Source organism: Macaca nemestrina, chromosome 11, assembly GCF_043159975.1.
Source record: "Macaca nemestrina isolate mMacNem1 chromosome 11, mMacNem.hap1, whole genome shotgun sequence".
In the NCBI taxonomy this organism is placed as follows: Eukaryota; Metazoa; Chordata; class Mammalia; order Primates; family Cercopithecidae; genus Macaca; species Macaca nemestrina.
Genome location: NC_092135.1, coordinates 51,087,952 through 51,106,101, shown reverse-complemented (window position 1 = coordinate 51,106,101; position 18,150 = coordinate 51,087,952).

Here is an 18,150-nt window from a genome sequence, read left to right as displayed (position 1 = left end):
ACCCACTTTACCTTCTTGATATAAAATCTCAGTAATAGTAATTTGAGAACACATTAGCTGTTTCCTAACAGCTCGTGGAATGTGGCCCTCCTGAGCTCTAGAACAGCTGTGGAATCCAGGAATAGCTGTCAGAATATTGCCTCAATTTGAGACCTACCGACGGCAACTGTGGCTGTACTCGGCACCACGGGATGATGTTAGTGGGTGATAAGGCGATGCAAATCTTGGAAAATTGTCAAGGACAAAATGAGAACAGAAGAAATAGTCTAATGTCTTAGGGAGACTACCAATGGGCAGATGGCTGAAATGCTACAAATATGGAAAAATGAACAATTCAGGTATAAAAATTGAAAGGGGTTGAATGAAATTTGATTCCATGCCAATGAGCACCTGTGTTGTAGATCCTCCATTCAGTCCTCAAGATGTGCTCCCTGCCTTTTCCCAGCAAGCTCTGCTTCAAAGGGCTGATCTGTATCGATTATGTCCACAAGCTCCCTTGCCTTTTGGATTCCCATTGTTTTTTCCAAAGAGAAAGGAGAAAAGGAAATCATTGGATGGGAAGAGAGAGAGACTGGCTAAGGATTTTATTTTTCCAGCTCTCTCCTGCATCTTTGAAAAAGGCTATAGGGCTCTCAGATAGCCTTGGCTGTGAATTTTCTCTTTCTGGTTTCTTCCTTGCCCCTTCAGGTCTGGGTTGACTAACAGTTCCTATTATTGCTAGCCCTTTAGTACTGCAATATCCCTTGTCAATTTCCCTATAAGCCCCACCCATTCTTTTATAAGTGATTTCTTCATTAAATTCCCCTCGAGTACCTAGTTTGACTATGCTGTTTCCTGGCAGCATCCTAGTTCAGAATTCTTAAAAGGAAACAAAATAAAAGATGACTGTGCTCTGAAACAACATTGCAAATAATTTCTCAACAAAATTATTTTTTGTTCTTATCATCTATCATCTTCCTACAATTTTCTCATCAATATTCTTTATACTATGACATATCCTCCTTTATCCAGTCTAAAGGAAAAAATTCTGTCACATAAAATACAAAAGAAACCTTATTCAAAATTCTATTATTTGGATTTGGATTGCATTGTATTTTTTGGTATGAAGTGGGGAATACATTTGTCTTCAAATATGTCTTATGTTTGTGCTCCAAAATCAGCTTGCTTTTGAGGGTTGAGAGTAAAATGGACAACCTAGAAAATCATTGAATTGTAAGAAAAACTATCTATTCCATTATGAAAATGTGACTGTAATTTTCATAAAGTATTGATCTTACCTTCCAGTAACATATTCATGAATACAGAAACAGAATTATTTGAAGAATATTAGGGGAGCTCCCGACTATCCCAAATTGTCTCTCTCTTGGAAGCTCTAAACTGCTTGAAAGCTTTTCATTAGTTATTCCTTGGGTTTGGTTAAGCATTACCCCATCTTTCTGTTCTCTATTCTCTTCTTCGTAGATACGTTATTCTATATGGCAGAAACCATAAAAAGAATCACTAAGAGCTTAAAGTGAATTTTCTATTGGATTCTTTCTTGTTATCAAGGGTAAGGAATTCAGAGTGCCTAAGAGAACAGGGCTTTGTAAATGTGAGAATCTGGACTAGCAACCAAAGAAGGCAAATATAACAATTATTCATTAATCTCTTGCTAACGTTGAGTTCACTCTGACATAGAAGATCACCACTCTTATAGTATTTGCCGCACTTGGGTAACTGTAAGACATAAAAATGTCTTCAAGAACTGAATCTTTAACAGTGGAATATCAGTCCCAATGACAGATGGTTTGAGCAGGAGGTGTCATGTGATCTTCAGTCCTGTCACAAAGGTGACCTGATAGTCTGTAGATACGTACATCTGTCTTTGAGTGTGTGATCTGCCTGGCTTCTCTGCATAGTTACACACTAATTTGCACACTTTCAACTCATGTTCCACAGTTAAAGTCACAGACCACCTAAGCATGAAGGAAGGAAAAAAGTAATCCAATTTAGAAATAATAGTAGTGATAGGTAAAGAAGAACGGCAATAACAACAGAAGCAACAATAACAAAACCTCGGTCCTGGAAGAAGGTACGCCTTTAATTCTCTGAGATAACCTGCTCATTTATGAGTGAGTACATTCCAACTTTCTCCTAAATTACATGCTCAGAACCAGCCTAGTTTAGCTGCAAGAACGCCTAAGAATTCCTTTATGACCAGGTGTGTATTCTATTCTTGAATCATAACGTTTTCTCTCTCCATTGGATTTGTTGAGTTACCCAGTTTGAAGGATTTTTCTAATTCAAATCTCTTTTCGGTCAGCACATTGTGACACCTTCATTCAGAGAGACCTGCTCTTGCTGTCTACAAAAGGAATATTTAACTCTGCCCTAAACTCAGCACATCCACTATTGTTAGCCTCAGCAACTGCACTGCAACAATTTAGTCTCTTAGTGGAGCGCGGAATGACTGCTCATTATTTACGTTTTTTTCTCATTTAGTATCATTTGCAAAACTGAAATTTTGCTTTCCAAATCAGTCAGCTCATCCTTATACATTATAATAAAGTTAGTGCCTAAATGTTCACATTTATCATTTCAGAGACAAATATAATGGGCTGCATTTCTAAATTTTTACTGCATATCTCTAACTCTACCTTGTCAATCCCTTAAGGGAGTATTCTTTTCCCTCCCTGCTGTGTGCTGAATACACAGTTGAAATTCTTTCTCTCAAAACTACTCTGCAATTTTATGCCTCTTCCAGTTCTCTCTTTATAAATGTTCAGGTAATTTTTCAGATTTTCATATCTTAAATTATCCTCACTGCTTCACAGTTGCAAATAGAAAAATAAAGATCTCCTTTGGGTTGACATTTAAAGGTTTGTTATTCTGTCTTTGATATATGAGCTTGATGCTCATTAACACTAAAACGAACCAGCTGAGAAAAGAAAAAAAGCAGCTGCCCTCAAAGATCCTGAAATAAATAATGTAACACAGTCTCTTCTTTTCTTCCTCACCAAAATGATATTAACAAATTCTACATTCCTTCAAAGTAAGCTTTTAAAAGTTTAATACTGTCTGCTTTCACTTTTCAAAGGTGTGCTAATGGCTTCCTAGAGTCTGATTGCTTTGTTAGGAATTCTTTTTCCTGAGAGTAGCTGTAATATATCCTCTTCCATCCTATTTTTATATGTGTGCTTTAAGATTAATATTAAAATATTTCAAAGCACCAAGTATTTGAAATTAAATATAAAGCATGTGATCCTGCGGGAAACATCATGATTGCTTGGTTTTCCTGTCATTTAGGGAGCTCCGTAAGTAGGGAATTTTTTTTTTAAGAAAAATATTTAACATGAGTAAATCAATGCTTTTCCTTTATAAAAAATTTAGATTCCATTTTTGCTCAGTATTTTTACAAGTTTTATTTCCGTGTACATTTATTTCTCTTTTCTATCACAATATTTTAGACTAAAGTGAAAATATGCTGTCTCTTCAAGGAACTACTAGAAATATAGTTTTTATCTGGCCCTTTAAATCACACCCTTTCATTCCACATCAGCCAGGAATATATGAGTATAATGGCAATTTCATTTAGCATTTAACAGGTGACCTGTTATGTATGAATCACATACTGGAAACAGTATAAGAAATCTGCTGTTTTCTCTCTCCATTATGAACTTCTAATTACTAAAACATTAAAACCTGGAATTTATGGATATTTGAAACACTTGGATTTTATGAAACGAATATTAAATTAACAAAAGGGATAAGAAAGTTGTTAATTTTACAATTATCAGAAGTATTTTCTCGATATCTTAAGCTCAATGGGTAGCCTTCTATTCACTATTATAGTTTTGGAAACAGAATTCTCCAGGAATGGGAGGTGCAGGCACCTGTATTGGTTGATAACTTCAATTCCCTCCTGGGGTCCCCTTTCTAGAATTTTCCACTTACTCAAATTCTCTTTCCTCACGTTTCAGTTCTTAATGCTGATCAGGATTATCTCAGGGTTCAGTTTTGTGTAGCAGACGGAGTGCAGAGATAACAAGATAGCTAGAGTTTTCCTATCTGATGGGCCTCACTCCTTCTGCAGTCTGGAGAGTGGAGCAGCATTTTCCATAAGCTTGTTGACACACAGTCAAAGACTGAGTAGGTGCTGTAACGTAGCCCTTGGCCCTTGCTATGCCAAACATAGAAATGAGAATTCAGCTGACTTGATTCAGGGAAAAACAAAAGTCAGATGTACCAAGTCCCAACTGTTTTTCATTCCATCTTAGGAGACATTTTATTAGCCTTCAATGCTGAGGTTTCTACTACTATTTCTGATCCTTCAATGTGCCTGTAAATCCCTGAGAATCTTCTTATGATGCAGATCCTGATCCAGTATGTCTGGAATTTGGCTCAAGATTCTACATTTCTCGCAGAGAATCTCCCAGGTGATGCTGGTGTTATTGAGATGCTGGTCCACAGATCACACTTTGAGTAGCAAGGGACTTCAGAGTCTTAGAAGTTCTCAAACTTTGGTGTGCAAAAGAATTCCCTGGGGAACTTACTTAAAATGCAGAATTCCAAATTCCATACCCAGAGGATCTGAGGTGGAGCACAGGATTCTACTTTTATTTATTTATTTATTTATTTATTTATTTATTTATTTATTTATTTTTAGGTAGTCCAGATGTTTAGGCTTCAAGGCATCATTGGCAGATTACTCCTGAAGAAAGACAAGTTTAGGGTATGCTGGTTTCAGCTTTTGACAAAGCATTAATCCAAGGTGCCAATTTGGCTTTACAACTTACTAAGACTGTAATGTGAGATAAACGATTTAATGTCTCTTAGGCATCATCCCCCAGTGTTATTAAATGGAGTTTATAATGTCTTCTCCATTGGTGTCCCAGCATTGCTACGAGGTACTAATGAGATCATGTATGCTTACAGGTGATACGAATAAATGTAAGTTATCTGGCAACCTTGTGTAATCATCCTAGAGTCATTTGATATTGAGACGCTGTCACCACCTTCTTCCTGATATGGTGCCAGCCCGACTTTTCCATGCTCTGAAATATTCAGAGAGGATCACAGTAATATGCTCCGAGGGAGTCCTGGAACACCACCAGGAGAGTCCATCAAAGAGGCGGGCTTCACCTGTGTCTATTTAAAGTTGACTACACTTCAGGTTAGGACAATTTCAGATGCAAATTTAAATCTATAAGGCCCCAGTTTCCGGAGGGATCACTTTTCTCTTCACGGTCCAATAAGATCTTTGATATTCTTTTGTTCTTGGAGTTTAAAGCTTTGGTTTAGAGGCCTGTAAGATACAGTGAAAAAACCTTTTTCTTTTTCCTCTCCAACTAGTAGAAAAAAAGGACGAGTGACAGTGTTTGCATCAGATGTGTCTCTGAGGCAAAAGGGATGATGATGTTTACGGTAAATTGAAAGCAATGCAAGGGTCAAGTGATACTCTAGCTTTTCTATCTCTTACATTTCATTGAACATCTATTTGATCCTGTAGTTCCATCCACTAACAGAAAATATCCTCTCATATTCTGCAAATGCATCCTCTTCCAGCCCCAGCTCCCTCACATTCAACATCTGTTGTTTATTCAAGATGCAAGACATTCCCTTTAGGGAGAGATCATAATTCAAAGACATGTCAGTGCACACCCCCTTGGAAATAACGAGCTGAGCCGATGCAAAATTCAAAATATCAATTTTAAATATAAAAATAAGTAAAATTCAATATGTAAAACTGTGCTCCACAGTATCTGAATCCACATTCACACTAAGATTATAGATGCACACAAATGCAAAAAAATTTTTTCAAAATCCATTATAACTGAAAAGAATTTTTCATGCAAATCTTGCACTGAATTCAGCTGGTTGGTGAGTCTCTGTGAAACGTGAAGGAAGCCAGGTGACTCCTGGGAACCTGAGTATTGAGAAGGACTTCAGGGAAGTTCCTCACATCCCACACACTTGCCACTCACCTGCCTGCACCCAAACTCCAAATATCTCCTCCACCAGACTGATTTCCAGAATTTTAACATAAGTAAGTCTTTCATTGGAGTTAACAAAGAAAAGATAGGCCAGGTGCAGTGGCTCATGCTTGTAATCCCAGCACTCTGGGAAGTCAAGGCAGGTAGAATGCTTTGAGCCCAAAAGTTCAAGACAAGCCTGGGAAACATGGTGAAATCTCATCTCAAAAAAAAAAACAAAAAAAACAAAAAAAAACCACCCACAAAAATTAGCTGGGCAATGATGTGGTGCATGCCTGCAGTCCTAGCTACTCAGGAGGCTGAGGTGGGAGGCTATTTGAGTCTGGGAGGTAGAAGACTGCTTCAGCTGTGGAGATCAAGACTGCAGTGAGTTATGATTGCACCATTGCACTTCAGTCTACATAGTGAGACCCTGTCACACACACACACATACACACACACACCCCACACACAAAAAAGGTAACATGTTAATCTTTGTCAGTTACTGATCCCTCCATATGATTAAATATACTATGTTTCAACAGGGATATCCATACTGGTTTCCTGTTGCTACAGTGATTAATTAGCACAAATTTAACAGCTTAAAACACAAATTTCTTGTCTTACAATTCTGGAGGTCAGAAGTCCAAAATGGGTTTGGCTGAGCTAAAATTAAGGTGTTTGCAGGGCTGCGTTTTTCCTGGAGACTCTAGGAGAAAATTGGTTTTCTTGCCTTGTCTAGTGTGTACAGGCCACCTGCATCCCTTGGCCCCTTCCTACATCTTCCAAGACTGTAGTATAGCATCTTCAAATCTCCCCCTCTGTCTCACACACACATCCCTGCTTCGATCTTCATATTTTCTCTGATTCTGCCTTCCTCTTTCATCTTTTAAGGATCCTTGTGATTACATTGCGCCAATCCAGGTGGGCTTGTATTATTACAAGGTCATCTCTCAATCTTGAGGTCCTTACTCATGTCTGCAAAGTGCACTTTGCCAATATGAAGTAACCTATTTACAGGTTTCAGGGATTAGGATGTAGACAACTTTGCAGATCCATTATTCTGCCTACCACTGGACCCAGAAAGCAATTCTATAAAACGGGGGTTGGTTTTGATAGTAAGTACAGGAAATAAAAAAGTTAGCAGTAAATGCCTGGATGAAAATGGATGGCACACAAAAGAAAGATATCAAGCACCTGGAAGAGAGAAGGTATGACCAAATTAGAGAAAAAAGCCTTAACAGAAAGTATATACAGTGATGAAGACAAACTCCATCTACTTCAAGTAGGCTCTGCAACAAAATAAAAAATATGTAGGTGGTAAGCATAAATGTGCCAGTGATTACACATATATGTGCATATATAAATATATAGATACACAGAAATATCTGATGGGAATTATATCAGTTGTCTTTTGATGGTGTGGTTACGGGTAACTTTTTCTTCTTTCTGTAATTTTTGTTAATACTACCTTCTAAATATTCTCCCCGACTTGTTATGAACTGCCCAAGCCCCAGTTCCATCTCTTTTCCCTGGGATTACTACGGTTGCCTCCTAAATTTTCTCTTTGCTTTCATATTTGCTCCTTTAATTCCTTCTCCAAACATCATCCAAAAGTGTCAATCTGATCTGCTGCCACTGTACCCCCAACAGCTCCTGCAACCTCAGCTCTTTGCTGGCTTTTCTCACACTCTGTGCGTGACCCACACTGATTTTCTTCATAATCCTTGAAGCCAGACCTCCTGTCATGTTCTCCCATAGTAGCTGGAATACTTTTCCTACTGTTACACACTGTCTTAACTTTTCGTGAGACTGTATCTCCGTAAGGGCATTGCTATTATAAATCCAGCTTTTAACATGATTCCCAGCATATAAGAGTTCTCAGTAAATGTGTTGAATTAACAAATGCACTACTTTAAAGTAAAATTACAGATAAGACACCCTTTCTTCTTCTCTCAGACAAGAACATAGATGGTGCTTTTGCCCTGTTGACCCCTTTGCCACCTACTCCCTCCAGGAGAGAACCTTGGGGGTGAAACAGCTAATGGTTCACATCCTTTGGCCCACTGTGATGTGCTTCAGAAAACTACTCATTTGAGCGACATGTAAATTACTAATGATGTATGAATTATGATTACAATCATTTGAAACATGGATAGAAGTGTAACCAAGCACCAGAAACACCTGTAGAAAATCAAAGATAGTTTTTTTATGAAGTGGCCCTGTGAATAGAGCATTTCCTTTTTCAAAATGCTTTTTGTTTCATACATCTCCTTTCGGGGAAAGTATTGCTACTATTCAAAGTGAACTGGCTAGACAAAGCACTGCACACGCATGCAAAGACACACACAAAGACACACCCACACACAGTTCAATTCAGTCAAATGGAAGGTGTTTTCCCTACATGTCTCCAGACAATTCGTATTTTTATACACATTGGAAAGTTTTAACAATATTTTTTGGTCCACAAGAGGTTTTTTGGTTTTTTTTTTGTTTTTTTGTTTTTTTCCTTTTTGAACCTAAGTAGCCTGGCAGCAAAATCTAAAGTTATGCAATGGACATAGTTTTTATTCTGAGTGTGGAGCATCCGCCAGAAACTCCAGAGTAGGAGGAGGGGTGATGCTTTGTGTTTCATCTCAAGAAGCAGGAGCCGCCTTCCAGTTTTGGGTAACCCCTGGCCCAGCGTGGTGGTGGGGATGAAAAGCTGGGGAGTTCTAGCACTGACCAGAGCAAGGAAAGGGAAAAATTCACATATGAAATCTTTTGAAAATGCTGTTGAAAATATTGTTATTGTTTTGTATTCCACTATGTGATCCTAGATGATGAGTAAAACAATGGATAAGTCATGGCCCCCAACTCCCATGAATTAGTGAGAGATGTTGATATCTTTTTTCAACCTAAAATTCAAGATGCAGCATATCATATGAACATTGCTATAATAATAAAGATAAAATTGCTAAAATAATAAAAATAGCTTCTGGGCTGTTTTCTAAAATGATGCAGATGCTATATCATTCTGTAATCAGTACCCAACTGGCATATCTTTTATCTTACCCTTACTATTTCTATCAAAATGCCTGATTGACAATCATGATTAGGACTAGTGGCCACAGTCAGAATTAGTGGATCTTTAAACCTCCGTCAAATACATCCACAGAGATCAACTTTGTTTATTTTTTGAGAAAACACAAATTTTGTTTTGGCTAAGACTTTCAAAGAATCTCTAATAAACCAACAACAAAGACAAGGAAAATGTAAAACAATATCTAGATTTAGATCTGCTAAATTTTATAGTGAACAGTACAGAAAATGGCATTTTTCCTGTTACATTTATATAACTATATGATAATTAACGACAACATCATCAGGTTATATTTTCACAAATGGGGAACACTGAATAGAAACAAGACTGCATTTCTGTTACATAAAAATTTATGGCACTGAAGTGTGTCATTAGTTTTACTAAAGAAATTATCAAAATACTACTCCATGCACGGTACAAAATAAGGCTTTTAAAGGACATAGGTGGTAATATGTAGGAAGTTTTAAAGAAAATGCCTTGGTCTTGTCCTCAGTAGTGACTCTACAAAGAGTACTGTATATGGAAAAAATTTCTGTCACTTAAAGTTACAGAAGAGCACAATAAGCAAAACAAGGAGATTGTTATTGTTCATTGGATTATTATTACTAACACAGAAAGTGCTTAATGACAGTTTAGTGATGATCTATAATAAAACGATTCTTACTCAGATGCAACTGCTTTAATTGCGACAGCTTTTTGGTAACCAGTGCCACCAAATTTCTTTAATAACTCTCACAGAGTAAATCACTTTTTAAGAATTAAATACCCACAAAGAACCATATAGGGAATGTTTCTTGAACTTTAATTTTAAATAATGCTTTCTTTGTGAAACAGCCACACTGTAAGATCCTTTTGGTACTACCAACATCACTGCCTGGATGAAGTTCAAGGCTAGCCTGGTTCTTATCAAAATTCTTAGCTAAAAATACTATCAATAATAAAAAAAGGATAATAAATAGCTAATGGCTAACAATTTTGAACAAAGCAATCTATTGAAAATTAGAAACACTGAGGTCTCTGTTCATGGATTTTTCATAGATAGTAAGGTGACTTTAGAGTTAAGAAAGGAATAATAGGGCCGGGCGCGGTGGCTCAAGCCTGTAATCCCAGCACTTTGGGAGGCCGAGATGGGCGGATCACGAGGTCAGGAGATCGAGACCATCCTGGCTAACACGGTGAAACCCCGTCTCTACTAAGAAATACAAAAAAACTAGCCGGGCGAGGTGGCGGGCGCCTGTAGTCCCAGCTACTCGCGAGGCTGAGGCCGGAGAATGGCGTGAACCCGGGAGGCGGAGCTTGCAGTGAGCTGAGATCCGGCCACTGCACTCCAGCCTGGGCTACAGAGCGAGACTCCGTCTCAAAAAAAAAAAAAAAAAGAAAAGAAAGGAATAATAAAAATGCAAGGATAGACATTTCTTTAAAAAGAAATCAATTTGGTAAAATTCTTCAGAAGTGAAAACCGAGCTTTGCAGAAGTAAGCAACCTGCCTTTGGCCACACAACTGGTAAATGAGATAGCCAGGATTTTGGTCCATTGTCTATCCTACTCCATTTTCATGCTCCTGACCATCATGCTGTATGGCCTATCAATATAGGAAAATATGTGCAAATAGGATTCTTAGGTACTATTTTACCATTTGTTTTGTGGAGAGGTCCCACGTGGCAGCTCATGGTGCTAAGCTGGATCCCAGAAATGTTTAAATTGGCCTGCAGTTTAGCTCCTTCCCACTGTATACATCTGTCTGTCCCTGAAGTTACATGAGATGCAACCTCTGAGATACTCTAGTCTGTATTTCAAATGATTTTAAAAGTATCTTCTCATGTATTCATTAGTGAGAATGAATCAAAAAGTTAACAAGAAATGGAGAGTGATTCCCATAAGATGAGAGTGGACTGATGCACAGAAATCCTAAATAACTCACCAAGGAAGGCAGTAGAAAGTAGTGAAAGGAGAATTAGCTCTGTCTTACATTCTTATTCAACTACTTTGGGATAAGTTACTACAACCATCTGGGTCTCAGTTTTATCATCTATAGAATGGGGTTCTTATTACCATTCCACATAGGTGCAGGGAGGCTTAAATTATATTACACAGATAAATCCTTCAACAGAATGTCTATATTCTAGCAGGTTCTCAATAAAAATTAATTTTTTCTGTCATTAGTGGTAGAGGACAAAGTTAATAATGTATGAGGAAATGAGGTCATTGGATAAGATCATAAAGATCCCCTCTGCTCTCCGGGGTATGACCCAACCCACCATTGTGAATACAGATTAGAAGCTTAATTAAAGTTGAAGACTAAGATCAATATATTCTTGAGCTAAATGAAAAGAGAATCAATGTTTAACTAGATTTTTAATTATAAAAATGAACATACACTCATGGTAAAAAGAAATCCAGAGACTAATAGGAATAAAACTACAAGTCATGGGATACAAAACTCCAGCAATACCCCAGAAATTATTACTGCTGGTTACAACTGTAATCTTAGAATTTTCATTCTTTCGAAGAATTTTTATAACATTCAAGTATATAGATATTAATATTTTACATGTAGCTATTTATGTAAAACAGATTATAAGTATATAAATTTAAGTACAGTAGCCCCTCCTTATCCATGAGTGATACATTTCAAGATCCCTTATGAATGCCTGAAACTGTAGACAGTACTGAACTCTCCATTTACTAAGTTTTTTTCTGTACATGCATACCTATGATAAACTTTATGAATCAGGCACAGTAGGAAATGAACGACAATAACTAGTAATAAAATAGAACAATTATAACAACATGCCAACATCCCTGCTATTGCTCTTTGGAGCCATTATTTAGTAAAATAAGGGTGACTTAGACACAAGCACTGCAATAGTATGACAGTTGATCTCATAACAAGATGACTACTAAGTGACATATACAGAGTGAATAGGCTGAGACATATACAGAGTGAATAGGCCGAGCAAAGGGATGATTCATGTCCCAGGTAGGATGGAATGGGACAATGTGAGATTTCATCAGGCTACTCAGAATGGTGTCCAATTTAAAACTTATAAATTGTTTATTTCCAGAATTTTATATTTATTTTCAGACCTTGGTTTACCACAGGTAACTAAAGCAAACTTCGTATGGGACCAAAAAGGAGCCAGAACAGTCAAAGTATTCCTAAGCAAAAAGAACAAAGCCAGAGGCATCACATTACCTGACTTTAAACTGTGATGGAAGCTACAGTAAACAACAAAGCATGATACTGGTACAAAAAAAGACACATACACCCATGGAACAAAATAGAAACCCCAGAAATATAGCTGTACACCTATAGTCATATTTTTGACAATGTTGACAGGAATAAGCAATGGAGAAAAGAATCCTTATTCAATAAATGAGCCTGGGGTAGCTGGTTGACCACAAGCAGAAGAATAAAACTGGATGACTGCCTTTCCCTATATACAAAAATTAACTGCAAATGGATGCAAGATTTAAAAGTAAGAACTCAAACTATAAGAATCCTAGAAGAAAACCTAGGAAACACCCCTCTGGATATTGGCCTTAGAAAATAATTTATTTATAACTAAGTCCTCAAAAGCAATTGCAACAAGACCAAAAATGGACAGATGGGGCCTAATTAAATGGCTTCTGGATAGCAAAAGAAATCATCAACAGAGTAAACAGAAAACCTACAGAATGATAGAAAATATTTGCAAACTATGCATCTGACAGGTTTAATATCCAGAAACTTTAAGAAACTTAATTCGACAAGCAAAAAACAAATAACCTCATTAAAAATGGGCAAAGAACAGACACTTCTCAAAATAAGACATACAAGCAGTCAACAAACAAGAAAAAAATGCTGAACATCACTAGTCACGTGAGATGCCATCTCACATGAGTCAGAATGGCTATTATTAAAAACTCAAAAAACAACAGATGCTGGTGAGGCTGCTGAGAAAAGGAAATCCTTATACAATATTGGTGAGAATGTTAATTAATTCAGCTACCATGGAAAACAGCTTAGATATTCCTCAAAGACCTTAAAACAGAACTACCATTTGACCCAGCACCCCATTACTGGGTATGGAATTACAAAAGTAAATAAATTACTCTACCAAAAAAATTCATTTGTATGTTTGTTGCAGCAGTATTCAAAATAGCAAAGACATGGAATCAATTTAGGTGTCTATCAATGGTGCATTGGGTAAATAAAATGTCATACATATATACCACAGAATACTACACAGCCAGAAAAGAGAATGAAGTTATGTCCTTTGCAACAAAATAGATGAAACTGGAGGCCGATATCCTAAGCAAATTAACGCAGGAACTGAAAAGCAAATACAGCATGTTCTCATTTATAGTGGAAACTGGATATTGGGTTCTCATGCACATAAAAATGAGAGTAATAGACACTGGCAACAACTAGAGGTGGGATGTAAGACAGGGGAAGGATTAAAAATCTGCTTATGGGGTACTATGCTCACTAACTAGGTGACAGGATCAATTATATCCCAAGCATTACCATCGCACAATATACCCATATACCATACTAGCATATGTACCTCTTGAATCTAAAATAAAACTTAAAATTACTTCAAAAATTATCTTATCTATTATTGAATAATAACAAGATAATGTTAAAGTTATAGGAGAAAAACAATGCAAGAACATTCATGTCTAGAAAAACAAATTTCTTAAACAGAATACAAAAAGAAATAACAAAGAAAATATTGATTACTTGAAATACATTAAGATTAAGGACCTCTTTTTATTTTAAAAAATGTACACTAGAAGCCAAGCTATAGAGTTATAGAAAATATTTCCTCTAAATATAGCTCACAAAGAACCTAAATCTAGAATATATAAATAACTGATTTTAATCAGTAAGAAGACAAAGAAGACAATTAAAAATAGGCAAAAGACCCAATAAGAGAGAAGATATTCAATTGGCCAACAAATGTAAGAGAAGGTGCTCAACTTAGTCATCAGAAACTACAAATTAAACATGCAATGTGTCTGTTAGAGATTTGGGACTGTATTAACAGAATAGGAAAACATGATAAAATATTGTATTTATACAAGAGCATTTTATTTATGAAAATGGGCATTTTAAGTTATTTGCAAAAGGAGAATTGATTCAATATACAGTTTATAGAAATATTGGCTATTCATCTAGAAAACATATAGTTAGATCACTACCTCATACCACACAAAAAATAAATAAATTTATTAAAGGCCTACGTTTAAAGCTAAAATTATTAAAAGTAAATATAGAATTTATGTGTTTTTCAAGAGGATAGTTTTTCTATATAAAATGAAAAACCCAAGAATTATAAAAGAACAAACTTTGATAAATTTAGTAAATGAAAGTATAAACGTTTTCTAAATAATACAAAACAAAGTGTAAAGTGAAAAACTTGAAAGAAAAGCATAATATGTAATAGACAAAGAAATAATATTCACAATATTAAAACATGTTTTACATAATACATTTGATAGTATGCATAAGAAAAGCATAGTCTCATGCAAAAATAGAATACCAGAAATAAACAGGAATGAAATGCAAATGGTCTTTACAAAAATGAAAAATGCTTAACTTTATTAATAGTTCAGAAATGCAAATGTAAATGAAAATGAAATATAACATCAATTATTTTGGCAAATTTTAAAAAATAATAAACTGTGTTGGTGGTGATGCAGACAATTGGTACTCTCCTAAACTCTTCATGGGAATATAGTTAATATACTGATAATTTCATTGTGTCAATTTCAATTGGCAGGATCTATCATTTTTTTTTTTTTTCTGTTCTTCAAACTTAAGCTCTACTTCCTGGAAGCTGCCATGGAAAAATACTGACATTTGTACAGAAGGCTATATTATTGTAATGGCAAAAAAACTAGAACAAACACTTACCAATAAGGTATTAATAAATCATGACATAGCCTTATTATGGAATGCTTTACATCCATTATAAAGAATGAGTAGCCATATATATTGAATCGAGAAAGAGAGAGAGAGACATTATCAGTCCATTTTGTGCTGCTATAACAGAGACTGGATAATTTATAAAGAACAGAAATTTATTTATCATACTTCTGGAGGCTGAGAAGTCCAAGATCAAGGCACTAGCATCTGGTGAGGGCCTTCTTGCTGCCTCCTCTCATGCTGAAAGGCAGTAGGGCAAAAGGGATGAACTCCCTTCATCAAGCCTACGGGCACCTAATCCCATTCACAAGGAAGTAGTTCTCCTTGCCTAATCACCTTTAAGACCTTTTGTCTTAATACCGTAATATAACCTGAACTTTAGAGGAGACACCTTTAAACTACAGAAGACAAAATAATCTCTAAAACATATTGTTAAAATTAAAGAGCAGGAGAAAACAGTTGACTATGTTATTTATGAAAAATTTTAAAAACCCACTAAACCAAATGTGTGTTTCTGTATTACAAAAATCTGAATATACACCAAACTATTAACAGGTGTTATTTTTGAGGAATCAAGGTTGCGGAAGTGGGGCAATACAGGGAAAGGTTGATTTTTAAATATTTTATTATTTGACTTGTTCACATCTAACAGGTATTCACATATTACAAGATTTTAAAAGACAAAACAACTTATTTGCCGTTGAAAAATTAAAAATTATCAAATGAGAAATAATAGAAAGAAAAGCATACTAATATGCTAAGCCTAATTGACCGCAATGTAGCCCCCACAGTCTGTGTAAAGAATGGTAGGCCCCATTTGTGAGACAGTCCTCATCATCATACCCCAGTTCTTCAAAATGAATAGCCCTGAAGGCAACAAGATGTGGAAGTCAGTTAAGAGACTGAAAACAACTGGAAGTAGGTGATCTATTAGTATTTAAAAACCTGATTTCAAATAAAAGAATAAGCAAAGTAGAGAAAAGAACACATTTCCATGTAGAAAACCAGGAACTTTTGACAAAAGGAGAGACTCCAAATGCAGAGTCTGCTATATATAGAAATTTTGACTCACCCAAGAGCCATTTTGTATTCACAGTTCCAAGATATAGAGAAGTCAGCATATACAGCAGTGTCAACTGACTTCAGGTACTGAGGTCCCAGTCTGGGACCCTTTTCAGCCATATTCCTCATTTATTCTGCAGTTCTCTACAGAGCTCCCTCCTACAAGTATCTCCTTCTCCTTTGTAGTTACTCACTCTGGTCCATTCTGCCTGTTTGAAGCAAAATGGAGTTGGCTACTAGAAAATGTGGTGCAAGATAGCAAGAAGGACAAAGGAAGGGTGGTACCTATTTCTAGATTTTTCACTACAACCACATAGGCCCTGACCCAGTATGGTTCCTTACAGACTGACACAAACACCTGGCAGGCTGAGTCTCCAATAACGGCAGGCTGGCAGTGATGGAAAGCTATAAATTTTTTTTTTTTTTTTGACTAAGTCTCACTCTTGTCACCCAGGCTGGAGTGCAATGACGCCATCTCGGCTCACTGCCACCTCCACCTCCCAGGTTCCAGTGATTATCTTGCCTCAGCCTCCTGAGTAGCTGGGATTACAGGCACCTGCCACTACGCCTGGCTAATTTTAGTAAGCTATAAATTATTTGAACAACATTTAAGTCAATTACCAGAGACACCTCTGCTGAACATTCCTAAGGAGTCTCCCTGGAATGCTTGTCATGATAAACAATCAAAAATAAATTGCGCTAAAAAGGAAAATGTTTCTGACATTTATTTCAGCAACCAATTAGAATACGATAAGGATCCATTTTAGTTTCAAATATTTTACAAAGTTAAGGAACTGAAAAATATATAGAATTACACATACACACTATTATTTGGCCAACAGATACGACATTTGATTGTTCTACAGTGGAGACAACTAAATGAAAAATTCACCCTCCTGTGACACTCACTGAAAATCAGCAGTAGCTTAATGTAATACTCCATGTGATTCTTTCATGAGTCAGGCCATTTTAATTCCCAAAGTTTATCTTGAACACTATATAAATATTTCTCCACAAATCATGACTCTTCAGACACTTTTTAATTATCATAATTAATTATAATATCTATGGCCACCATTTATATTACCTTCTATAAATGGCAATTTCAACTGACAACAAACCCAGCCATCATTAATGGCCATTCTCTGTAATCTTGTCAAGTTATAAGTACCGGGTAAGAAGCATTATTCTAAAGACAGGTTAATTAAAGTCATAAAGATGATTCTAGACAAAGGACAAGGAAGCAGCACCCGGAACCATACTTTTTGCCTACTAGCCTTCAAATCAGTTACTTTCACCTCATGTAACCTAATTGCTCTTTTCTTCTACATTTTTCAGTGGTTCATTTTTTTTTTAATTATACTTTTTAAGTTCTGTGATACATGTGCAGAACGTGCAGGTTTGTTACATAGGTATACACGTGCCATGGTGGTTTGCTGCACCCATCAACTCATCACCTGCATTAGGTATTTCTCCTAATGCTATCCCTTCCTAGCCCCCCACCCCCTGACAGGCCCTGGTGTGTAATGTTACCCTCCCTGTGTACATGTGTTCTCATTGTTCAACACTCACTTATGAGTGAGAATATGCAGTGTTTGGTTTTCTGTTCCTGTGTCAGTTTGCTGAGAATGCTCAGTTTGCTGAGAATGCTTAGCAAACTGACACAGAAACAGATTCATGGTTTGCAGCTTCATCCATGTCTCTGCAAAAGACATGAACTCATTCTTTATTATGGATGCATAGTATTCCATAGTGTATATGTGCCACATTTTCTTTATCCAATCTATCATTGATGGGCATCTGGGTTGGTTCCAAGCCTTTGCGATTGTGAATAGTGCTGCAATAAACGTACGTGTGCATGTGTCTTTAGAGTAGAATGATTTATAATCCTGTATGTATATACCCAGTAATGGGATTGCTGGGTTAAATGGTATTTCTCATTCTAGATCTTTGAGCAATTGCCACATTGTCTTCCACAATGGTTGAACTAATTTACACTCCCACCAACAGTGTACAAGCATTCCTATTTCTGCACATCCTTTCCAGCATCTGTTGTTTTCCTGACTTTTTAATAATCTCCATTCTAACTTGTGTGCAATGGTATCTCATTGTGGTTTTGATTTGCATTTCTCTAATGACCA